We start from the raw sequence: 24,288 nt of genomic DNA, 5'->3' as shown, positions 1-24,288 counted from the left end.
CACAACAACAATAACAACAACAGAGTATTATTGCGCTTTTTTTTCCCCATCAGTCTACTGACTGGTTTGATGCGGCCCGCCACGAATTCCTTTCCTGTGCTAACCTCTTCATCTCAGAGTAGCACTTGCAACCTACGTCCTCAATTATTTGCTTGAAGTATTCCAATCTCTGTCTTCCTCCACAGTTTTTGCCCTCTACAGCTCCCTCTAGTACCATGGAAGTCATTCCCTCATGTCTTAGCAGATGTCCTATCATCCTGTCCCTTCTCCTTATCAGTGTTTTCCACATATTCCTTTCCTCTCCGATTCTGCGTAGAACCTCCTCATTCCTTACCTTATCAGTCCACCTAATTTTCAACATCCTTCTGTAGCACCACATCTCAAATGCTTCGATTCTCTTCTGTTCCGGTTTTCCCACAGTCCATGTTTCAGTACCATACAATGCTGTACTCCAGACGTACATCCTCAGATATGTCTTCCTCAAATTAAGGCCGGTATTTGATATTAGTAGACTTATCTTGGCCAGAAATGCCTTTTTTGCCATAGCGAGTCTGCTTTTGATGTCCTCCTTGCTCCGTCCGTCATTGGTTATTTTACTGCCTAGGTAGCAGAATTCCTTAACTTCATTGACTTCGTGACCATCAATCCTGATGTTAAGTTTCTCTCTGTTCTCATTTCTACTACTTCTCATTACCTTCGTCTTTCTCCGATTTACTCTCAAACTATACGGTGTACACATTAGACTGTTCATTCCGTTCAGCAGATCATTTAATTCTTCTTCACTTTCACTCAGGATAGCAATGTCATCAGCGAACCGTATGATTGATATCCTTTCACCTTGTATTTTAATTCCACTCCTGAAACTTTCTTTTATTTCCATCATTGCTTCCTCGATGTACAGATTGAAGAGTAGGGGCGAAAGGCTACAGCCTTGTCTTACACCCTTCTTAATACGAGCACTTCGTTCTTGATCGTCCACTCTTATTATTCTCTCTTGGTTGTTGTACATATTGTATATGACCCGTCTCTCCCTATAGCTTACCCCTACTTTTTTCAGATTCTCGAACAGCTTGCACCATTTTATATTGTCGAACGCTTTTTCCAGGTCGACAAATCCTATGAACGTGTCTTCCGCTTTATTACCGGACGTTAATGTCATAAAAACTTGTGGGCTCCAGAATAAGGCAGACCTCTAAACAGTCATCGCTTTGCAGCTTGTTTGTGGTGAAATAGGTGACCTCACTTAGCGGAATATTAATGTCTTTAAAGAAAAAAATGACAGCGTTTCTCACCATTTTACATCTAGTATGTGCCACAGTGCCATTACGTGTTAAGCGCAGTTATCAACCAAGTCGAGTCCAGCATGAATCGAGCCGGTGCGTCGAGTCGCCCATTCAGAAGGTAGCAGTTTGCTGGTCGATTCCTGGCCTGCACGGTGGGGCTGAATTGCCGTCGCTATTGCCGTGTTGCAGATTTTATAAAGTTTTAATGCCTCTGCGGCGCGTAGCAACGGTCGCATCCTTTAGCGCTGAGGGAATCGGCTCCGAAAATGAAAAATCGCGCATCGTGGACGTGGATTTTGTGTTAGGTAATTGAAAGCAGTACCACGTTCTGGAATTATAAACTTGTGAGAATTGTTAGCAGCTCAACAGCAATATCCCGTTTGGAGCCACTAACCTTTGCTTGTCAAAATTTTTGAAAGAAATGGACATCAGAGTGTACAGTAACGAATAATAATCGTTTTACTCTTCACAAGCAAATTTACTGTGTGTGGGGAAGGGTATTTCGTGTAACAGTATAATTTCTCATGTTGCATATTATAATACTTCATGTGAGTTACATTTCATTCCTCAAAGCTACCCATTCTTCTTCTACTGTATTTCTTTCCCCCATTCCTGTCAATTGTTCCCTTATGGTCTCCCTGAAACTCTGTACAACATCTGGTTCTTTCAGTTTATCCAGGTCCCATCTCCTTAAATTCCCACCTTTCTGCAGTTTCTTCAGTTTCAATCTACAGTTCATAACCAATAGATTGTGGTCAGAGTCCACATCTGCCCCTGGAAATGTCTTAAAATTTAAAACCTGGTTCCTAAATCTGTGTCTTACCATTATATAATCTATCTGAAACCTTCTAGTATCTCCAGGACTCTTCCATGTATACAACCTTCTTCCATGATTCTTGAACCAAGTGTTAGCTATGATTAAGTTATGTTCTGTGCAAAATTCTACCAGACGGCTTCCTCTTTCATTTCTCTCCCCCAATCCATATTAACCCACTACGTTTCCTTCTCTCCCTTTTCCTACTACCGAATTCCAGTCACCCATAACTATTAAATTTTCATCTCCCTTCACTACCTGAATAATTTCTTTTATCTCACCATACATTTCATCAATTTCTTCATCATCTGCAGAGCTAGTTGGCATATACACTTGTACTATTATAGTAGGCGTGGGCTTCGCGTCTATCTTGATCACAATAATGCGTTCACTATGCTGTTGGTAGTAGCTTACCCGCACTCCTATTTTTTATTCATTATTAACCCTACTCCTGCATTACCCTATTTAATTTTGTATTTATAATCCTGTATTCACCTGACCAAAAGTCTTGTTCCCCCTGCCACTGAACTTCACTAATTCCCACTATATCTAACTTTAACCTATCCATTTCCCTTTTTAAATTTTCTAACCTACCTGCCCGATTAAGTGATCTGGCATTCCACGCTCCGATCCGTAGAACGCCAGTTTTCTTTCTCCTGATAACGACGTCCTCTTGGGTAGTCCCCGACCGGAGATACGAATGGGAGACTATTTTACCTCCGGAATATTTTACCCAAGAGGACGCTATCATCATTTAATCATACGGTAAAGCTGCATGACCTCGAAAAAAATTACGGCTGTAGTTTCTCCTTGCTTTCAGCCGATCGCAGTACCACAACAGCAAGGCCGTTTTGGATAGTGTTACAAGGCCAGATCAGTCAATCATCCAGACTGTTGCCCCTGCAACTACTGAAAAGGCTGCTGCCCCTCTTCAGGAACCATACGTTTGTCTGGCCTCTCAACAGATACCCCTCCGTTGTGGTTTGCACCTACGGTACGCCTATCTGTATCGCTGAGGCACGCAAGCCTCCCCACAAACGGCAAGGTCCATGGTTCATGTGGGGGACCATCTGTTTGTTCATAGAAATTCCCACCACTTTTGAAGTACGTGACGAAAGAGTCTGGGTGTGTCCTCATTGACGTGATCTTCCGAGTAGAGCTAAGGAATCATCCAGCGGCACCTGGGTGAAAAGAGACGTGATATCAAAGCTGACTAGTAGATCCTTCTCGTCCAGGCGTAACCCTTGGAATACCTTAACAAATTCGGTGGAGCTCTTGACAAGGTGAGGGCAGTGACCCACGAGTGGTTTTAACGGCTGTGCTAGGTGCTTGGCTACACCACACGTCGGAAAATTTGTGGTGTTCAATACAGGACGTAGTGGGACTTTCTCCTTAGGGATCTTCGGGAGGCGATGCAGTCACGGTGGTTTTCACCAGATGGAAGTGGTGACTCCTGTTCATCACTATCGAAACACATACTCCTGCTAGATTCTCATCCTCCTCATGCTCCATAGCAGTCTATAACAGTAAAGAATATACGACTCACACAACTATATACAATAAACAATGTCGAATAGCAATATATTACAAATGAACTTAGGTTATTGCTCCATTTCAGCCTCCAACTGTCGCTCAATGTCAGTTAGGTGCCACTCTAATGCTGCAACAGTAGGGTCACAAATTTTATAGACTCTTGTTACGATTTGAATACAGCAAGAGCTATTTTCTGAACGTGCAAACTGCCACACACAATTCGGAGATATAGTTACATGATGGTAGCATAACCTCTTCAGTTTGATGCTGCTGTTGTCTTTCACCATCCAACTGCTGCCGCTCTAATTTAGAACAATAGTAGAAATGTTATAAGTGCTTGTCACGATTTGAACACATTAATAGATGTTTTCTCAACATTTAAACTATCTCACAGAATTTTGAGATGTACTTACCTGATGGTAGCCTAACCTCATCAGCTTCCAGTTGACTCTCTCTTACTCAGCCAGCACTTTTGGAATTAATGCTGCGATAGCAAGGAAAAAAAAGGAACTTTTGTAGCCACTTGTTACGAGAATATATCACAGTCTCGAAAAATTTGAGTACTCTGCTTCAAAATTTGATAACTGTCGCAATTTGAACTCCAAACTTTTTTATAAACACTTACATGGCATATTGCCCCAAATTTGGAAATTTGTGGTAAGTTCCTCAGCCTTCAGCAATCACTAGAGGCGGAGGCGGAGGGCCATGTGGTCGGCACACTGCCCTCCTGGCTGTTGTCAGTTTTGGTTTGGCGTCACTACTTCTGTCAGGTAGGTACTCAGGTACTGAGTGCACCCAGCTTGCCAACAGCATTCGGCAAACCAGGACGGTGACCCATCCAAGTGCGAGCCAAGCCCGACACTGCTGAACTTAATGTGATCTGACGGGAACCCGTGTACCACTGCGGCGAGGCCGTTGGCGGTTTTCTTTTTTTTTTAATAATTGGAAAATTCCATTAGGTATATTACCATGTCGCGGTTGAAGTCATAAAAGTACGTTTCTTCCGTTACCTTCCCTATTATACCTTCACAGAAATATATTATGCTTACATGAAGCAAGCAGGGGCCGCATAATTTTTCTAGCCCCCGGCCCCGGTGTTAACTACCGTTTTTACATACTTACAACAAGTTTCTGTTCATCACACCAAATAGGATTACTAAGTCATCCAGCGTCTTGCTACCGTCACTGAATGATGATAGTTTCCCGTATACTGCAGCGTTATCGGTAGACAGTCGCAGACTGTTGCTCAACGTATACGTCAGTTCTTTTATGTGTAAAAAGAACAAGAGCGTTCGTATTACAGCCTTTTGTTTCTTATTTTCGTCAGTGGGCAAGTTCCTTTTTTCACTATTCTGGTTTTTCGTTCGCGATACTAAGAGCAGTGTTGACAACTACTACACTGCTGGCCATTAAAATTGCTACACCAAGAAGAAATGCAGATGATAAACGGGTATTCATTGGACAAATATATTATACTAGAACTGACATGTGATTACATTTTCACGCAATTTGGGTGCATAGATCCTGAGAAATCAGTACCCAGAACAACAGCCTCTGGCCGTAATAACGGCCTTCATACGCCTGGCCATGGAGTCAAACAGAGCTTGGATGGCGTGTACAGGTACAGCTGTCCATGCACCTTCAACACGGTACCACAGTTCATCACGAGTAGTGACTGGCGTATTGTGACGAGCTAGTTGCTCTGCCACCATTGACCAGACGTTTCCAATTAGTGAGAGATCTGGAGAACGTGCTGGCCAGGGCAGCAGTCGGAACATTTCCTGTATCCAGAAAGGCCGGTACAGGCCTTGCAACATGCGGTCGTGTATTATCCTGCTGAAATGTAGGGTTTCGCAGGAATCGAATGAAGGGTAGAGCCACGGGTCGTAACATATCTGAAATGTAACGTCCACTGTTGAAAGTGCCGTCAATGAGGTGACCGAGACGTGTAACCAATGGCACCCATACCATCACGCCGGGTGATACGCCAGTATGACGATGACGAATACACGCTTTCAATGTCCGTTCAGCGCGATGTCGCCAAACACGGATGTGACCATCATGATGCTGTAAACAGAACCTGGATTCATCCCAAAAAATGACATTTTGCCATTCGTGAACCCAGGTTCGTCGTTGAGTACACCATCGCAGGCGCTCCTGTCTGTGATGCAGCGTCAAGGGTAACCGCAGCCATGGTCTCCGAGCTGATAGTCCATGCTGCTGCGAACGTCGTCGAACTGTTCGTGCAGATGGTTGTCGTCTTGCAAACGTCCCCATCTGTTGACTCTTGGATCGAGACGTGGCTGCACGATCCGTTCCAGCCATGCAGATAAAATGCCTGTCATCTCGACTGCTAGTGATACGAGGCCGTTGGGATCCGTAACGGCGTTCCGTATTACCCTCGTGAACCCACCGATTCCATATTCTGCTAACAGTGATTGGATCTCGACCAACACGAGCAGCAATGTCGCGATACGATAAACCGCAATCGCGATAGGCTACAATCCGACCTTTATCAAAGTCGGAAACATGCTGGTACGTATTTCTCTTCCTTACACGAGGCGTCACCGCAACGTTTCACCAGGCAACGCCGGTCAACTGCTGTTTGTGTATGAGAAATCGGTTGGAAACTTTCTTCATGTCAGCACGTTGTAGGTGTCGCCACCGGCGCCAACCTTGTGTGAATGCTCTGAAAAGCTAATCATTTGCATATCACAGCATCTTCTTCCTGTCGGTTAAATTTCGCGTCTGTAGCACGTCATCTTCGTGGTGTAGCAATTTTAATGGACAGTAGTGTTATTTATCTACCGTGCTTGTTGACTTTTGAACAGTGACTGCCGCCTGCTTGTATAAGTGAGCGGCACGCAGCACCGTAATTGTCTCAGCGCGCTCGTCTGTGGAGAGCAGATGATGCAGATCGTTTGCACTGCCGGAACCTCTCGACCGGCGCGTGTCTGGCCGCTTACGTCACGGTCGGTTGTGAGCAGAGCGCGGCGCGCCGAGGCGCCGGCGCTTGACCGTTTTAAATGCGAGTGTCTGCGTATGCCGCGCTCTGCGGGCAAAAACCGCTGCACCGCACCAGCTGCCCACTATTTCCGTGTAACTTAACGGATATAGCACGCCGGCGCCTGTCAGTCCCTGCAGCCAGTGGCAGAACTGTCCGACATGTCGCAACTTCTCTCCTGATTTCTCCTTCACCCTGTTGGCATTCACACTTCTCCTATTTCCCGGCGACGTGTGGCTAGATTAGTGTTCCCATCGACACTACTGCAATGTGGCTGCAGTACGCGGCCATCGTGCAGTTCGGCTCTGCGATGTTGCGAATGTAGTAAGGTACTGTTGGTAGTTGCTGAGATAGCGACGAGGTGTTGCCGACATGGTCCGTTAAGCGTGGAGAATCGGTATGCATGCATCCAAAACGCCACGCTTAAAACAGGATTTTCCGATGCTCGTACCTCGGTTTATTTTGGTGAAAAAAAAGATAGGATCAAGTGTTTTCGATAGCCCTTCGGCCAAAAACCATTTGTATACCGAACGGAAGGATCGCCTTTGTGTCACTCTCCTACACTACAGGGTCAAAGTATGAGCATTACGCACTTCCTCCTGCTTCGCCAAGCGGAGCAGATTGGGTCGCTCTTTGTCCGTATGATGTGATCTACGGTGGACTTGATGGGTTTCTTGAGGCACCATTAATTCATGGCTGGTTCATCGGAAAACTCCACAAAAACTATTTTTTACTGTATCTTCGCCGTCATCAGCGGACCAAAACCTAGCCGTGGAGACGGAGACGGAATGCGCAGCTAATGGTTAAAAATTGTAAGATATATTCCTAAGCACCAGGTCTCGAACAACCTTGGTACTTTATTGATGTCTTTATCCGTGTCCAAGTTGCATAGAATCAGACTTACCCTACGTGTTCAAGTAACATTCGCACGTAAAATCCGACATGAGGCCAAAACGTAATCCATAAAGTGATGCAGCACTGAGAAATATGCTTTACAGTGTCTCCCGTTATCATCCAGGAACCCCACCTTCTAGCGCTGAAGGACATGAAAAATTGTTTTGCACGTAAAATCCGGTCTGAGTTGTAAAATTAATCTTCCTTTATTTCAGTTTCACAGAAGTAAACTATCTAACTTTTTCCAAAACTGTTAAGGTTTTCGTGGCCACTTATTGACAGATTACGTGTTGGCTTCTGTTCAAATGGCTCTGAGAACTATGGGACTTAACTTCTTTGGTCATCAGTCCCCTAGAACTTAGAACTACTTAAACCTAATTAACCTAAGGACATCAAACACATCCATGCCCGAGGCAGGATTCGAACCTGCGACCGTAGTGGTCGCGCGGTTCCAGACTGTAGCGCCTAGAACCGCTCGGCCACTTAGGCCGGCCGGTTGGCTTCTGTCTCGGGTTATTTGGCCGAGATTTGTTTAATGATTTTTGTAACGTTTCGACAGCGCGAATGTGTGGCATCGTCAAAGCTTCAAGCAGCATTGGTGGTAGGGAACCTGAGTTGCAAGGGGACAAGCGTGGCGGAAATGACCACTAGAAAACCCTTGGATGTTGGCGTGCCAGATACATGTAATCTGCAGCCGTGAGCTCGAGTCCAGTCCAGCACCAGCAGTGGAGGGTGAAACTTTGAAAATGCCAGCCACTCGTGCTGACGAAACGTCCAGGCAATCACTGAGGGTGGGATTATTGGTAGCTGAGAGCTCCCATGTCAGGCGCGTTACGGGGTCCCTTACGGACATGGCTGCCAAGGAGAGGAAGAAAGCCAGTGTGCACTCCGTGTGCATACCGGGTGGAATCGCTCCAGACGTGGAACGGGTTCTTCCGGATGGCGTGAGGAGCACAGGGTGCAACCACCTGCAGGTGGTGGCTCACGTCGGTACCAATGACAGGTGTCGCTTTGGATCGGAAGAGATTCTCTCTGGTTTCGAGCGTCTATCAGTCTTGCTTGCGAGATGAATACAGAGCTGCAAATGGTGGCAGCATAGTCGACAGGGCCGATTACGGACCTCTGGTAAAGAGCCGAGTGGAGGGTCTGAATCAGAGGCTCAGACGGTTCTGCGATTGTGTAGGGTGCAGATTCCTCGACTTGCTCCATAGGTTGGTTGGATTTCGGACCCCGCTAAATAGGTCAGGAGTCCACTACACGCAGGAGGCGGCTACACGTGTAGCAGGGGCTGCGTGGCGGGGTCTGGGCGGGTTTTTAGGATAGAGGGTGTTAGGGAAACACAAAAAGGGCTTCATTTCCAAAGGGTGCAGATCGAACACAGGAAGAAGGTAAATACAGGAACCGTCCATATAAGAGCTGTAAATTATCGTAGCTGTGCTGGAAAGGTACCAATTGCTAATAGAAAGCACTGACGCTCAAATCGTAAGCTGGCTAAAGACGGAGATAAGTTCAGCCGAAATATTTGCGAAGGATAGTGCAAACACAGATGGCGGTGGCGTGTTGCTTGCCTTTGGAAATAGTTTATTTTGTAGCGAAATTGAGGTGGATAGTTCCTGTGAGTTAGTATGGATAGCGGACATTCTTGGCAACTGGAGTAAAATAGTAACTGGATCCTTTTACCGATCTCCCAACTCAGATGGTACAACTGCTGAAACGTTCAAAGAAAACTTGAGTGATTTCAATCACGTACCCAATAAATACAGTTATAGTTGGTGGTGACTTCAATTTATCCTCGACATGTTGGCGAAAATACGTGTTTAAATCTGAAAGTAAGCATAAAAAATGGTCCGAAATTGTGATAAACGCATTCTATGAAAATTATTCTAGCAGTTAGTTTGCTGAGCCAACTCGAATTGTAAGCGGTTGTGAAAACACACTTGAGCTCTTAGCAAGAAATAATCCTGAGCTAATAACGAGCATAAAAACGGATACAGGGATTAGTGAACACAGGACAGCAACGGATCTACGATATTTTCGAACCGGGGCGACAACTTGATAGTAGCCCCCCCCCCCCCCCCTCCGCTCCTCGAGAGTTTGAGATAGGACGTCAAAAATTTTAAAAAGTCGATTTTTCAAAAATGTTCGAGGAAATGTAAAACATGTGATACGGTCTTAAGCGTGTCAAAAAAGTGCAATGCCACGCCTCTTCACACAGCAGCATTCTTGTATCGCCCATCACTGTATTTCGCTCTGTGGAATTCAAACATGTATATTTTGTGAAATTTCCTGGCAGATTAAAACTGTGTGCCCGACCAAGACTCGAACTCGGGTCCGGCACACAGTTTTAATCTTCCAGGAAGTTTCATATCAGCGCACACTCCGCTGCAGAGTGAAAATCTCATTCTCAATGTATATTTTGTAAAGGAAGCCATCAAACCTATCTTCAGGACAGTGGAAGTTAAAATGTCCTGTGGTGCCTCTCCTGCTCCTAGTCGGCAGGTTTCGCATCCTGCCCTTTTTTTTAAAAAAAAAAAACAACACAGTTAATATTGGGTGGGGATATTTGCGACCGGGGGAATAAGAACTCTTCAGAATATTTGCACTCTTTGCTGCCTACTGGCTAATAACTTTCTCTTTTGTGTGACATTAAAATTAAATATAAGAAACATAAAACCTGTAAAAACAAGAGACAAACAAGACAGTGGAATTTCTCTTTAACACAATACAGGTTCCATAATCCTGCAGAAAATCGACGTAAATGATATGGGCCTTTCTTGAATATTGAAGTGACCCGTGCAATTTTCCAATCTTTGGATATGGATCTTTCGTCGAGTGAGCGGTTGTATGCGATTCCTAAGCATGGAGATATTGCATACTCTGAAAGGAATCCAACTATTATACAGTTTGGACTGGAAGATTTGCTTTAATTCTTTTAAATTCCTTCACTACTTCAAATGTTCAAAAGTGTATGAATTCCTAAGGGACCAAACTGCTTAGGTCATCGGTCCACAGACTTACACACTACTTAAACTAACCTAAACTAACCTATGCTAAGAACAACACACAAAGTCTTGCCCGAGGAAAGACTCGAACCTCCGGCGGGAGGGGCCGCGCAGTTCGTGACATGACGCCTCAAACCGCGCGGCCACTCCGCGCGGCGCTTCACTACTCAGAGGACATCTACTTTTAAGTTAGCCATGGTGCCAGCTGTTTCTTGATTCGAATTCTGGAATATTTACTTCGTACTGTTTGGCGAAGGAATTTCGGAAGGCTGTGTTTAGTAACTCTGCTCTAGCAGTACTATCATCAATAGTATTTCTTTTGTTGGCGCGCTGAGAAGGCACTGATCGTCTCTTGCCGCTAGCATACTTTAAATATGAGCAGAATCTCTCTGGATTTTCTGCCACGTTTCGAGACAAAGTTTCGTTGTGAAAACTATCATAAGTATCTCGTATTGAAGTCCGCGCTAAATTCGAGCTTCTGTAAAAGATCGCCTGTCTTGGAGATTTTGCGTTCGTTCAAATTTGGCATGCTTTTTTCGTTGTTTCTCCAACATTGTTCTGACCCATTTTGTGCACCAAGGGGGATTAGCTCCTTCGTTTGTTAATTTACTTGGTAGAAATCTCTCAATTTCTTTAAATTCAAGCCACATCTGGTCTACACTGGCGGTACACTGTTAATTTTGAAGGAGTGGAGACTGTCTCTTAAGAAGGCGCCAAGTGAATTTTTATTATCTGCTTTTCGGAATAGGTATATTTTTCGTTTATTTTTGGAGGATTTGGGAGCTACAATATTCAGTCTCGCTACAACAACCCTGTGTCAGGCCAGTATCTCGGTGGGAGGGGGGGGGGGGGGGAGGGGGGAGGCAAACTGGGGTATCTGCCCCGGGCGGCAATTTCAGGGGACGCCAAATTCGTACTCTTGAAGAAAAAAAAACTTTGTTTCAAAAAGCACCTTGTTTCAGAAAGCACCTATCATCCAGCGCACTTTAGTCTGTTGATTATTCACATGATTTTGAAACGTATCCCTATTGATTTTTGAACACATTCTAAGTTGATTTCTGAACGAATCATAAGTTGATGTTGATGCGTGAATAGTGTTCATGATGTCTCTGCCGGGGGAATCTCCGTCGCGTCTAGAAATGAAAAACTTTTCGGCAGACAAAGGGGGATGGGGCTATACGAGCTGAGCCGAATAAATCCGAACGGGTGAATGCCAATCGCTGTTTGTTTATGTGGTTAACTGGGTGTGCGAATGATCAGCGTTGTTATACTTATTAGCGAAATCCATAGATTCAGATAACCAGAGTGGAAATAAACGACTAACAGGTAAGAAAAATTACACATTACCTTCTCGGTGTATTCAAGAAAATTTTTGCTAGATCGCCACACTACCAGTTGAACAGCCCCCTGCTAGCAGTCGCTTTAAGTTCTATTTTCTGATAGCGCGGAAAACGCGTTGTACGATAATGTAATAACGCCTAACCGAGGAAAACCGCGGGATAACTGCACCTTTGATTCTGGGAGTGTTAGTGAAGTTAAACGGAGTCTATTGACACATACTCAACACAGATTTAGAAAACATTGTTCTTGTGAAACACAACTAGCTCTTTACTCACAGGAAGTGTTGAGTCGTATCGACGAAGAATTTCAAGTTGATTCCGTATGTCTAGATTTCCAGGGGGCTTGTGCCATCGTACCGCCATAACGGCTTATAATCAAATAGCGTGCTTGTGGAATAATGTCTCAGTTATGCGACTGGATTCATGATTTCCTGTCAGAGAGGTCACAGTTCGTAGTAACTGACAGAAAGTCATCGAGTAAAAGAGAAGTGATTTCTGGCGTTCCACATGATAGTGTTACGGGCTCTCTACTGTTCCTTATGTTTATAAACTATTTAGGAGACAATCTGAGCAGCCATCTTAGGTTATTTGCAGATGATGCTGTCGTTTGTCGCCTAATAAAATCATAAGAAGACCAAAACCAACTGCAAAATAATTTAGATAGGATAGCTGTATGTTGCAAAAATTGTCAATTGACCCTAAATAATGAAAAGTGTGAGGTCATTCACGTGAGTGCTAAAAGGAATCCATTAAATTTCGGTTACGTGATAAATCAATGAAATGCAAAAGCAGTAAATTCAACTAAACACTTACGAATTGCAGTTAAGAACAAATTAAATTGGAAAGAACACACTGAAAATGTTGTGGTTCAAAAATGGTTCAAATGGCTCTGAGCACTATGGGACTCAACTGCTGAGGTCATTAGTCCCCTAGAACTTAGAACTAATTAAACCTAACTAACCTAAGGACATCACACACATCCATGCCCGAGGCAGGATTCGAACCTGCGACCGTAGCGGTCTTGCGGTTCCAGACTGCAGCGCCTTTAACCGCACGGCCACTTCGGCCGGCAAAATGTTGTGGGGAAGGCGAACGAAACAGTCTGTTTTACTGGCAGAAGACTTAGAATATGGAACAGATCTACTAAAGGGGTTCCCTTCACTACTCTTCACAGTCCTCTTTGTAGTACCATTGGGCCGTGTGGGATACTTACCAGATAAGATTAGCGGGTACATCGGGAAAGTTCAAAGAAGAGCAGCACTTTTGTAGTATCGAGAAACAGGGAAGGGAGTGTCACTGACCACTGACTTAATACAGGATTTGGGGTGGACATCATTAAAACAAGGTGTTTCTCATTGCGACGGAATCTTCTCAAGAAATTTCAATCACCAACTTTCTACTCCAAATTCGAAAATGTTTTGTTGACGGCGATCTACTTGTGGAGAAAAGTCAGCATAATAAAATACGGAAAATCAGAGCTCGCGCGGAAGGATATAGCTGTTTGTTGTTCCTCGCGCTGTTCGAGACTGGAATAGTAGCGAATTACTGTATTATTCAAAATTCTGAATTACTGTGGAGGTGGTAGATACTTACGTGTGACTTGCAGTGTAGCCATGTAGATGTAGCTGAGTGACATTCCCTGCTGCAACAGGGAATAGAATGGAACCAGCGGAAAAATGCTCCTAGCGCAACACAAAAAATGCGAATATGTTCCTGTTTATTTAAACGGCTGTGACTGAAAGGTGGGATACCAGCTGCCTCGTTCTACCATGCTCAGCACCTTTAAAATTTTCCCACAAATTTTGGTACGTGAACATATCACGCTTTTCTAAACTGAGTGAGAAGAAGACACTGGCAGTGGCTAAGTGATGGAAAAGTAATAAATATTGGAAGTTAGTAGAAAGTGGTTGTAGCATAGAAAGAGCGAAGGAGACAATGGCAATGTAGGGAAGGGACGCCGTGGCAGTGGAACATAGATGACAGTGGCAGAACAGTGCTAGGAAAAGAGTGAAGAAGAGAGTGCCAAGGGGCGTGGGGAATAAAGAACGTGGGTGAGAACCAGCGATAATGAGAGACAAAATATATGACAATGACAACTAGAAAGAGAGAGATTGTTACTGTGAGAAGAGAGAGCAGCAGTAGGAAGAAAGTAATGAGATAGTAGTAGTAAGAGGGAGCAAGAGGGAGGCAGTGACAGCGAGAATAAATAGCAGTACAGTAGAACCCCTCCGATCCGACCTTGGATGGTCCGTCACGCCGGTTAGTCCGACCATGCTGAGGCTCGCGAGCCTGTGCCGACTTGTCACTGACTGAACGCCTGTCGGGCCATTGTTGCGGTGTCTATCGCTGTGCATATTGTTATACTGCACGTTATTGTGCAGTTTTATCCTTTGTTGGGATTAAAAATCGTCGTTGTTTGCTTTATTCCGTGTTCTCTACAGTGCGTATTACTGTAGATTCATTGTGTGTACAGTTTTTTTTTTCTACATGTCTGGGTTCAAACGTAAACACGTAACTCTTTCACTAAATGAAAAATTAGCAGTGTTACAAACACTGGACGAAGGAGAATCGCTCCAAAAAATTGCAAAGGAACTGAATGTGGGTGTTACGACAATTAAGGATTGGAGGAAGAATAGGAAAGACATTGAATCCTATACAGTTACGATTGATGGTGAAAACACTCTGAAGAATCGCAAAACATTAAAAAAGCGTGAACTTGAACTGCTTGATAACGCATTGTGGATGTGGTTTTGTGAAGAAAGAAGCAAAAGAACTCCAATATCCGGGCCAATTCTCAAAGAAAAAGCGATAGTTTTGCACAAAAAACTGGAAGCCGAAAGTAAATTTGCTGCCAGTGAAGGCTGGATTGATCGTTGGAAAACTCGTCATGGTGTCCGATTTGTTTCTATTTCCGGTGAAAAACTGTCTGCCGATGCAGCAGCTGCTAAGCAGTTTTCTGCTAAGTTTCAAGAAATTGTGGAAGAAAATGAACTGGTACCCTGCCAAGTGTATGACATCGACGAGACAGGGCTGAACTTCAAAATGTTGCCAACAAAAACGCTCGCAGCTTCAAATGAATCAGTGGTAGGATCGAAACTTATAAAAGATAGAATAACAGTCGTTCCTTGTAGCAACGCAGATGGCACCCACAGGCTCCCCTTGTTCGCCATTGGCAAATCTAAGAAGCCAAGGGGATTCAAAAATATAAACTTATCTTCCTTGCCAGTTTATTGCCGCAATCAAAAATCTGCATGGATGGACTGCAACCTTTTTAAATCCTGGTTTTTCGAAGAGTTTGTGCCATCGGTCGAAAAAGACTTGAAGCAAAAAAATCTGCTTGTTCGTGCTCTACTGCTTTTGGATAGCGCACCATCACATCCATCTGAGCAAGATTTGGTGAAAAGGGACATACAAGCTCTCTTTCTGCCTCCTAATGTGACCTCACTCATCCAACCAATGGATCAGGGCGTTATCGAATGGTTAAAAAGGCGATATCGCAGAAAGTATATCAGCTCAGTCTTGGAAAAATCTGAAGGAGTTCATAACTTATTTGAGGCAATGAAATCCCTGAATATCAAAGATGCTATCTATACAATCGCTGCAAAATGGGATGAACTGAAACCTGACACACTTGGGAAATCGTGGCGTAAGCTTTGGCCACAAGTTATGACTGAAAATGAGCATACCGAAGATTAGCAAAACAACGACGGACTGGAAATCGTTGAAGATATACCAACTCTGGAGCCGAACGTCCCTGCCAGTGAAACTGAAGAGTGGATCAACGAATGTGACAAAGGCTGTGACACTCTTGAAGAGCTCAATGACGACCAGATTGTGGTCGCTGTTAGCCAGGAAACTGTGAATGAGGACTCGGACGGCGAAGACGAACCCTCCCCCCCCCACCCCACCCGGATTTCACACAACGACGCAAAAAACGCTTTTGACATCGCCCTTCAATACATCGAACAGAATCCAACTTCAACTCCAATGGACGTTTTGTCGATTAAAAAATGGAGGGACATTGCAGCTACATCTAGAATAACATCTGCTAAACAAAAATGTATCACTGACTTTTTTTCCAAGTAATTTGTTTTCGTTTTTACTGTGAAAACAATGCGTACAGTATAACCATTTCTTAGTTTATACTTACAGTAGTTTATTTCTTTGTATAAAAATCCTTTTTTATATAAACAGTGGTATAAACATTTTTTAGTTTACAGTATATATCGTTTATACGTTATTAAGTACAGTACAGTACTATAATTTGTTTGTCGTTTTTCCTTTTAAAACCAATACATATTACAGTGTGTGTAGACGTTTTTTAGTTAATATATAGTTTAATACTGTGTAAAAAAATCTTTTTATATTACTGTAGACGTCTTTTAATTCTTAAATCGTTTAATTTTTTGTGCTTAATGTCTTTTTGTAGTGTTGACAGATTGCCAACACTACGCACATTATTTAAGGGAGGCGGCCATTAAGCAAGCAGGCGGACTTGATGGTCTGAAACAGGATACTTCATAAATGCTATAAAGAAAAGTACGTAGCTGCTGGAATACTTAACTTTAATCCACCATTTGTATACAGCGTTCTTGATGAGACATTTCATACGATAACTATCAAACTATCAATTGTTATGTAAGGCTAATGGCGCCTTGCTAGGTCGTAGACTTTGACTTAGCTGAAGGCTATTCTAACTATCTGCTCGGCTAATGAGCGATGCTTCGTCCGTGTAGTCGCTAGCAAAGTCGTCCGTACAACTGGGGCGAGTGCTATTCCGTATCTCGAGACCTGCCTTGTGGTGGCGCTCGGTCTGCGATCACACAGTGGCGGCACGCGGGTCCGACATGTACTAGTGGACCGCGGCCGATTTAAAGCTACCACCTAGCAAGTGTGGTGTCTGGAGGCGACACCACACTTTTTATATTTTTTCCATTAAAGATTAGATTTTTCGGATAATCCGACCTTTTTTTTCGTTCCGACCATGGTCCCGGTCCCGAAGGTGACGGATTAGAGGGGTTCTACTGTAGTAGAACAAAATGGAGGAGGCTGTGGCTGAGAGACAGGATACGACGAGAGGGAGACAAACAGAGAATTACAATGAGATGGGTTGAGTGAGCGAGACAGGGCAGTTGTGTGTCGTATGCGAACGTACAGCGATGGACTAGCGGATGTGAGTTATTTACGGTTAGGAGTGAGGTGCATGTTAAAAAAAAGCGTGAATATGTTTGCATGCCAAGTCTTTGAAAATGTTAAAAATGTGCTGAGGAAGGTAGAGTGAGGTAGCTGGTACCAGCTTCTCAGCCAGGTTCAGTCAAATAAACAGGAACATATAGGCTTGCAGCATGCCGCTCTGCCATCTCTGTTAGAATTATTATCGGCAGCGTCTGCCGGTCCCTGCAGATTCGCTTCTGATTTGCCCATATTTTCGTTGTTAAAGTGCGTTCACACGAGCCGTATTTCACGGCGTTGTGTGGCCGCAGTAGTTTCGCCGTCGACAAAGTGATTGCAGAGCGCGCTGTTTTGCGCTATGGCTCGTCGATACAGCGAATGTAGAAAGTTACTGCAGCTGGATGCCGATATATGGCTGAGGTGTGTTGCCGATGTGATCCACCGAGCATGGGGAGTATTTCGTACGGTCAGGCGAGGTAGCTGTGTCCCTGTGTGTAAATGCCTCCCTCTCGCTCTCAGCCGGGCTTCCTCTTCTCAGGCCGACAGCGCCGGAGTGCCAAGTCACGCAGAGAGCCCGCATGCAGGGGCTGGACAAGAATATGAAATCACAGAGAGAGGTGCATGCTGGAAGATAAATGCAGATGCTATCCGAGCCTGCAGGTTGCGTTTGGCTACGAAAGACACCCTATATGCGTCGCAAGTGTCAGTCGTTTTGAGAACAGTGCTCTGTGGAGTTGTGAGCGCTTCAGATAGGAACTGATTGAATTCGAACGTCCACAAATTGTTGGTGCTCCTGTGGCGGGGGCTTCCGTAACCGAGGTAGCCGAAGTGCTTGATATTTCGAGAGGTGCAGTATCGAAGGTTTATACCCCGCGCGAAGAAAGCCGGAAAACATCTTCCGCTAAGTGACAATGCGGACGAAACTGTGTGTTGAGTGATAGGGACAGATGGTCGTTGGAGAGGATTGTGACGAAAAATTAGGGGACGACGGTAGAGATGGGCAAACTCGTTCATTCTTGGGAACTAGCTCACTGGTGATCGCTCTTTTTTGGGAACCGTTCGTTTTTACTCGTTCACGGTTTTTTGTGCTTGGTATATGGTTCTTAAGAAAAATTGAAAATTAGTTGCATAGGACACTGAAGATGGAAGGCGCCAAGAGGGGGTACTTGCCTCTCCCCTGGAGTACCGGGTTTTTTTTTTATAACAGAATTCTGATACACTTGTAATTTTCGTGATTCTGCAAAACATCTGGTTTAGCTAACTGTAGCGTTATGTGGCTGCTCGCAGTGAAATAATACAAGGTGGCGCACGAAAAACCGGCTCCGAGTACAGACTGCTTGCCAATTACGCACGATTTGTTGACCGCTACGAGCAGAATAGATAAACATGTAATAATTAGGCAGTGAAGACATAACAAATAAGCTAATGCAATCAACAACTTCGAAACAGCAGGTGACGACTGGTAAGCGACAGTGAGCAGTCCGGTACTCGGGGCCGAGTTTTCGCGCGCCACCCTGTACCACTGAAATCATATTGTAGGAGTTATCGTATTCTCTTTACAAAATGTGACAGCATACACTCGATGACGAAGCGCGCCATTCATTCGCTTGTAAATCGGTCTGCCTTCCACAACAATGAACACGCTCTTTTGCCTTGGATCAAAAAAAAATACGGAAAATGATCACTCGTGTGTGCCGTGCCGACGTCCTTTGCGTATGTAAAAACAAAAAATCTTGCCTTTTTACAGGTATTTCTTCTGCTGTTTATCGAAATAGTGAAGTACGCTGATACGCCGTTTTGTTATCAGAAAAGATGAAACATATGACGTCATTTTTATGTACTTTACGTAATTATAAAATACATTTTAATTACCGGTCGTGGACGCTGAATAGAATACGAAAAAAACCAGAAGTTCATTCAAAAAAGGTTTGAAACAGATCTAGAATGGGCGTGCTAAGCGAACGAAACGAACAACAACAACTCGATACTTAACTGGCAGTGGAAGTGCGACGAGTGGCCACGCGAAGGTGGGCGAATCCGGCCTAGCGAGACCGAGAGCGAGACCGAGAGCGAGACAGTCGGGAACGAGACCGACCTGCCGTTTGCCGTTCCCGGGAAATATAAGTAGAAAGCCACGACCGAAAGGAACTATGAGAGACCCTTCCTGAGAATTCGTTCCTCGCTCGTTCCGTTCATCTTGGTGAACCGTTCCTTTGGACCCGTTAGTTCGCGAACGATCCATCTCTGGACGACGGCTTCAGAAGTCACTGCAAAACTGTACGTCGCACTCGCGGACCCTAGTCAGCATCAAAATAACAGAAGGGAGCTTCGTAAGTTGAGAACAGTAGGACGAGCTGGAATTCCAGAACCACACCTTAGTGATGCAAAACATGTAACTGGAAAACGAGGTCTCGAGGTCAAAAACTTGGACTATAGAGCCATGAGAGAAAGTCACTTTGCCGGATGAATCCTTTTTCAACTTACGGCCGACTTTACTTCGCAAGAGTCAAACATGGCGGCGGTTCGGTGAAGATCTGGGCAGCAATACGGTGGTATTCTATGGGTACCATGGTTACTCTGCAAGGCAGCGTCACTGCCACGGATTATGTGACCATTTAGGCTGGTCAGGACCATCCCGTGGTACAGTGTTTGCTCCCTAGTGGTGATGCTGTGCTCCAAGGCGACAGGGCAGCTGTTCACACAGCTCACCTCTTCCAGGACTGGTTTTGTGAGCAGGAAATGAACTGTCCTATCCCCCCTTGTCACCATAGTCACCAAATCTCAATATTATTAAGCCTTTGTGGCCTACTTTGGAGAAAAGGCTGCGTGTTCGCTGTCCACTTCAGAGATTGTTACGTGAGATTGCCATTATGTTGCAAGAAGTGTGATACAACATTCACTTGGAAACCATACAGGACGTATGCTTAAGCATTCCGAGAGGGCTGGAAGCTCTTTTGAATGTCAACGACTTCCATCACCGTATTAGACATGGTGATGTGTTTTCGGTATTTCCATATTTGCGTCTACCCCTCCAGGCTCTCTGAAGTCACGTAATCTGAGCTGTGAAATATCAGTTTTCCGCTTCAGTTCAAACATTTTTGCACGTACGCCGATTTGTTTGTTGTCTCCAGGAACGTACAAGTGGACAAACGAAAGAACCATGGATTTCAAAAAATGGTTCAAATAGGCTGAGCACTATGGGACTTATCAGCTGAAATCATTAGTCCCCTAGAACTTAGAACTACTTCAACCTAACTAACCTAAGAATATCACACACATCCATGCCCGAGGCAGCGCGGTACCATGGGTTTCGCAAGTGTTATACATCTACGATGAGAGCTATGGAACTCAAAGAGTAATACATACAGAGACCAAAATTTGAAAAACGACCTTCTCGCTGCTACTGCCGCATTGGAAACTCTGCAGGAGTTTGCCTTGTATGTAGCTTTTAAGAAGTCTGAAATTTTTACAAACTTCGTCACGCCTGTTTCCGTATTCACGAGGAAACAACTTGCCAACTCCCTTTTTTCGATTACGGTCTTTTTTCCTCATCCCCTAAGTTCGGTCGTTCATATAGGGTAATTCAACTGCACCTGCAGATGGGTTTTATGCAACCCATAACGCCTTGAAAAACCACGCACGAGATTTTCATACTCTCTCATTCGCTACGTGTGAACTATTAGTCCTACAGAAAAAACGAACAATAGGAAATTTAATGTAGTTGACCTTTGTACTGGGATATGTTTTCGCTAGAGGTCAAGTGTCCTGCAAATGCGTTTTAAATTTCCTACAAAAAGGCTCTGTTCATTTTTTTCTGTCCGAGTAATAGTTTGTGCATAGCGAGCGAAAGAATATAGAAATCTCTTGTATGGTTTTTGAAGGCGTTGCGGATAGCATAAAACCCGTAGGTAGGGGAAGCTGAATCACCCGATAGATCTCAATTACGAAATTCATTTTCTCACACTGTGGTGATTAATTGCAGTGAAATATCAACAAACATTTGACTGCTTTTTTCAAACTTACCATAGTGAATTTCTTGTGTGCTTCTGCCAAAGCCCTGAAAACTTCTATTACCAACAGGCTTATCGGTGAGGAGTGCGTTTTAAGAGGAGGCCTAAAAGCAGGAGCCAACGGCCTTGCCGCGGTGGTAACACCGGTTCCCGTCAGATCACCGAAGTTAAGCGCTCTCGGGCTGGGCTACCACTTGGATGGGTGATCATCCGGTCGGCCGAGCGCTGTTGGTAAGCGGGGTGCACTCAGCCCTTGTGAGGCAAACTGAGGAGCTTCTTGATTGAGAAGTAGCGGCACCGGTCTCGGAAACTGATATACGGCCGAGAGAGCGGTGTGCTGACCACTTGCCCCTCCATATCGGCATCTAGTGACGGCTGTGAGCTGAGGATGACACGGCGGCCGGTCGGTAGCGTTGGGCCTTCATGGCTTGTTCGGGAGGAGTTTAGTTTTTAGTCTAAAAGCAAGAGCTGCGCACTCACTTCCACCAGCTCACTGTCGCCCATTTCGCAGCAGTACTGTAGGTCGAGTAAACAGATGTGTCCCGGGAATGTATAACCGCAAACATTGTGTGTAATACCGGGCACCAGTGTTGACTAACACGCGGCTGCACTTCGTGTGGCCGGGGACTGTGCCGGGCACCGTTGGCAGTTCGTATGGCTCTCCGAAACCTATCTTTTGTCTCCTTTTATGTCGGGCTCTAATGTGTGGCTATCTTGCTCGCATGTCCGCCATTTGGACAACGTGTGGCAGAGGGTACCTCTTCTGTTAACTCTACCACACAGCCCACTTCCCCCCCCCCCCCCCCCCTCGCCACCACCCATTTTCCTGTTCCATTCTGGAATGTTGAGTGTCTATAAGCATCTCTATGGGCGTTAAATTCTCTGTTTTTATCGTCGTGGTCATTTCGCGACACGTCTTTCGTGGAAAGTAATATGTTACCGGAGCTTTCGTAGATTCCATCGTGTCGATAGTGCAACAGTAAACATCTTCATGCTGTACAATGCTTTGCTTGCACACTCTTCCACTGGAGTTGCTTGAGCATCTGAATGAATCCTGGTAAGCGTTCCACATCGATGAGCAGTGCTCAAGAATAGACGGAACGAGTGTTTTGCAAGCCACTTATTTCGTGAATGAATTACGTTTCCTCCTTATGGTTGTTCCATTGGACCTCAACGTGGCATCTGCTTTTCCTGCAGTTTGTTTTATGTGGCCAGTCCGCTTTAGATAGCTCCGTACGCTTACAAAGAAGTATTTACTTTTTCCAGTTGTACTTTTCCACTGATTTACCGGGAATAGCGTAATCGAACAGTAGTAGATCTCTTCGCTTATTGCCGGCCGGAGTGGCCCAGCGGTTCTAGGCGCTACAGTCTGGCACCGCGTGACCGCTACGGTCGCAGGTTCGAATCCTGCCTCGGGCATGGATGTGTGTGATGTCCTTAGGTTTAAGTAGTTCTAAGTTCTATGGGACTGATGAGCTCAGATGTTAAGTCCCATAGTGCTCAGAGCCATTTTTTTTCTTCGGTTATTGATACGCAGTGCAATACGTTTATCTGCGTCGAGGGTCAAGCACCAGTCCGTGTCGCAACACTGGTGTAGGCGGTAGCGTTCACCCCCAATCAGCTTCGCGGAGCATCCGGCTTCATCCACTAGATCGTATACAGTGTACCCATAAAAGAATCTCCCAGTTATAAGTTTCAACAATACCAGCTGTAAGGGCCGTAGAGTGTTCATTCAAGGCCACAAGTAAAGAGTAACTCGTTTACCCCTTGCAGCGTAACATACGCAATATAGTGCCTTTTCAGCGTAAAGTGTTGTGTGTTCTGCAGTTTGCAAAGAGTAAATCTGTAATTTCCGTTCAGCGTTCGTTTGTTGTAAATTTTGTCATTCATTATGCAACAAAAACATACGCTGATGGTATCGGTATTTCAAACCGAGAGGCTGTGTTTATGTGTGTGTGTGTGTGGGGTGGGGGGAGGTGGGGGGGGGATGTGGGGGGGGGACCGAAAGGGTATGAAGTGGATGTTGAGAGCATCTTACCTTTGCATTCGTTAGAAGGCTTCCCGGGAAGCAAGTCTTGACCTTCAAGTGGCACAGAAGACAGTGTGGAACGTTTACACATGTATCCATACCGGCTGCTACAGTTGGAACATGCTGTAAATCCAGATGACTGTGTTGCACGCTGTAACTTTGCAAGTGGTTAGGGGGAGCAGGAAAATTATTTTGTTGATCTAAGTCGGAACATAAATACGCGTAATGTTCGATATCTGAGGATCACAACATCCTCATGAACTATTAGAATATGAAAGAGATTCCGCAAAATTAAACGTTTTCTGCACTGTGTCCCTTTTTTTTCTCTCTCTTCGATGAAGCTACCATAAGAGGGGTGGCTTATATGGATGGTTCAAATGGTTCTGACCACTATAGGACTTAACTTCTGAGGTCATCAGTCCCTTAGAACTTACAACTACTTAAACCTAACTAACCTAAAGACATCGCACACATCCATGCCCGAGGCAGGATTCGTACCTGTGACCGTAGCGGTCGCGGGGTTCCAGGCTGTAGCGCCTAGAACCGCTCGGCCACTCCGGCCGGCTTATATGGATGTTTTCCAAGAATGACTCATCTGTCAATTAGAAGGTGAACTTGGAAACTATTGGGCAACGAGATAAAGACTCTCCCCATTATGAGATTTTCACTCTGCAGCGGAGTGTGCGCTGATATGAAACTTCCTGGCAGATTAAAACTGTGTGCCCGACCGAGACTCGAACTCGGGACCTTTGCCAAAGGTTATATGTTTAACAATTTTTGTAAAATTAGAAACACAAGAAGCACTTGTTAACGGTATAAAAAAGTTATCTCGTAATGTATCCCAACGTACCTTACTTGAGAATCATTTAAAACTGTGGTTAACTTATTTATTTTTTGGAAGAAATGTTTGCGTATTGCCCATTCTGTCCTATTCGCGAAACAGAAAGGGATTAGGTAATTTTTTGTGAAACTGTTGCATAAACGCTAAATTATTAGGAATACCATCTTAAAACTAAGACTCTAAGACACTAACAGTTTAGACGAGGGAACAACGAACCTCAAAAAATAATTATTAATACTAAGAAAATATTTTAATGACATATTGAAGAACTACACTTATTTTTAATACTTAATACCAATTTACTGTTACGTTGTTGAATCCCATCGGTCGTGCGACAGATGTACGTGTTGTATTTTGTGGCCTACG

At 44.6% G+C, this 24,288-nt stretch overlaps 1 long non-coding RNA gene and 1 pseudogene across 1 annotated transcript in view; both read left to right on the top strand.

Moving 5' to 3' along the window:
- LOC124711737 overlaps positions 1 to 24,288 on the top strand; it is a 1,117,457-nt gene that overhangs the window by 251,238 nt on the left and 841,931 nt on the right. The gene's annotated exons all lie outside the window — the stretch shown is intronic.
- Positions 21,169 to 21,286, top strand: LOC124712815 (annotated as a pseudogene).

This window comes from Schistocerca piceifrons, chromosome 8, assembly GCF_021461385.2.
Source record: "Schistocerca piceifrons isolate TAMUIC-IGC-003096 chromosome 8, iqSchPice1.1, whole genome shotgun sequence".
NCBI lineage: Eukaryota > Metazoa > Arthropoda > Insecta > Orthoptera > Acrididae > Schistocerca > Schistocerca piceifrons.
This window is presented reverse-complemented; position numbering and strand designations above follow the sequence as displayed.